Source organism: Mustela putorius, unplaced genomic scaffold (assembly GCF_011764305.1).
Source record: "Mustela putorius furo isolate JIRA1106 unplaced genomic scaffold, ASM1176430v1.1 tig00003850_pilon_pilon_pilon, whole genome shotgun sequence".
In the NCBI taxonomy this organism is placed as follows: Eukaryota; Metazoa; Chordata; class Mammalia; order Carnivora; family Mustelidae; genus Mustela; species Mustela putorius.
In genome coordinates this window covers 4,947,640-4,949,986 of record NW_025422002.1, presented here as the reverse complement: position 1 = coordinate 4,949,986, position 2,347 = coordinate 4,947,640, and the positions used below count along the sequence as shown (strand labels likewise).

Genomic DNA, 2,347 nt, shown 5'->3' with positions numbered 1-2,347 from the left:
GTCATGTCTCTACCACTGCATACTTTTCTCACTACCTTACTGCACCTTAGAAACCTCAGGCTGACTTTAGGAGATAGCTTTGGAGCAATGGATGAAGCTTGCTTAAATCTGTATTTTTTGTATCTCCTGCCTTTGCACATGTATGTGCTGTTCCTTCTGCCTTAAATGTCATTTTCACCTATTGGCTATTTCTTGATTGCTTTTAAATATACAAGCTAAACTTCACATCCTCTGTGAAACCTTCCCTGCCCTCTCCTCTCACAGATTTCGTCTCTCCTTTCTCTGTGTTTTCGGATTATTTAGAATATGCCCTTATCTTAGTGGCACTTATTGTAATTATATTTTAACTCTTTTCCACATGTCAAATCTTTTTTTTTTTTTTAAGATATTATTTATTTATTTGACAGAGAGAAATCACAAGTAGATGGAGAGGCAGGTAGAGAGAGAGAGAGAGGGAAGCAGGCCCCCTGCTGAGCAGAGAGCCCGATGCGGGACTCGATCCCAGGACCCTGAGATCATGACCTGAGCCGAAGGCAGCGGCTTAACCCACTGAGCCACCCAGGTGCCCCACCACATGTCAAATCTTAACAGCATTTTTGATTTCACCCTTGTTGCCACCAAACCTTTTCCTCTCTTTGTCTTGCCAGTCCCGATATAGCAGCATCAGTGACTCAGCTGCTCCATCCAAAAATCTAGAAGTCACCTTGATTTCCCTCTTGTTCTCATCTTGCTCATCTAATTAACAGCAAGCCCGTTGGTTCTATATCCTAAATATATCCCAAAGCTTTTCTTTCTCACCTCCAAACTGGTCTGTCTGCTTTTACTTTTGCTTTCTTTCAATCCATTCTCCATACAGGGACCACAATTCTTTCAAAATGTAAAGCATTTTGAAATCTCCGCTCCTCCCCTTTTGAAAGACAGCTATATCTTCTCGTGCAGTGCCAGCCACCTCCCCAAGACACAATGGTGAAAGTCAGAGTAAAAGGATTTGACTGTACTGGGTGCCTGGTCATCAGGGGTGCTTTTAACTCTGGAAAGTGGATATTGTCGCCATCAACAACCCTTTCATTGACCTCAACTACATGGTCTATATGTTCCAGTATGTTTCCACCCAGGGAAAATTCCAAGGCATAGTCAGAGCTGAGAATGGGAAACCTGTCATTAGTGGGAAGCCCGTATCCATCTTCCAGGAGCAAGATCCTGCCAACATCAAATGGGGTGATACTTGTGCTGAGTATGTTGTGGAGTCCACTGGGGTCTTCACCCATCATGGAGAAGGCTGGGGCTCATTTGAATGGTGGGACCAAGAGGGTCATCATCTTTGCCTCTTCTGATGATGCCCACATGTTTGTGTTGGGCATGAGCCATAAGAAGTTAAGACAACTCCCTCAAGATTGTCAGCAATGCCTCCTGCACCACCAACTGCTTGGTCCTTCTGGCCAAGGTCATCCATGACAACTTCAGTACTGTGGAGGAACTTGAGACCACAATCCACGCCATCACTGCCACCTAGAAGACCAGGGGCAGTCCCTCTGGAAAGTTGTGGTGTGATGCCAAGGGGCTGTGCAGAACATCATCCCTGCTTCTACTGGTGCTGCCAAGGCTGTAAGCAAGGTCATTCCTGAGCTGAATGGGAAACTCAATGGCATGGCCTTCTGTGTCCCCACACCCAATGTGTCCATCGTGAAACTGACCTGCTACCTAGAGAAAGCTGCCAAATATGACATCAAGAAGGTGGTGAGGCAGGTATTGGAGGGCTCCATCAAAGGCATTCTGGACTACACAAAAGAGCAGGTTGTCTCCCGCAACTCTAACAAATGACACCCCCTCTTCCACTTTTAATGCTGGGGCTGGCATTTCTCTCATTGACCACTTTGTCAAGCTCATTTCCTGGTATGACAATGAATTTGGCTACAGCAAAGGGAGTCCTTGCCCCACCTCATCCCCCAACACAAAGAGAATCTCCCGACCGCCACAGTTTCCATTTCAGATATACTGAATAAGGGGAAGGGTTTGGGGAACCCTACCTTGTCATACCATACATAAAGTATACTGAATGTAGTCAGAATAAAAAAAAAAGAGTAAAACAAATCATGTCAATTCTAGCTGAAAATCCTCCATTAACTTTTCCTTTCAGTGAAATAAAATCCAAACTTACTGTGCCAGGCAAGGACCTACATGAGTTAATTAATTAATTAAGAGGCTTTATTTATAAAAATTTTTTATTAACATATAATATATTATTTGCCCCAGGGGTACAGGTCTGTGAATCATCAGGCTTACACACTTCACAGCACTCACCATAGCACATACCCTCCTCAATGTCTATAACCCAGCCACCCTATCC

General features: G+C 44.4%; 1 pseudogene; it reads left to right on the top strand.

The window, feature by feature from the left end:
* Positions 1–906: 906 nt before the first annotated feature.
* LOC101681370 lies at positions 907–1,999 on the top strand (annotated as a pseudogene).
* The last annotated feature ends 348 nt before the right edge of the window (positions 2,000–2,347 follow it).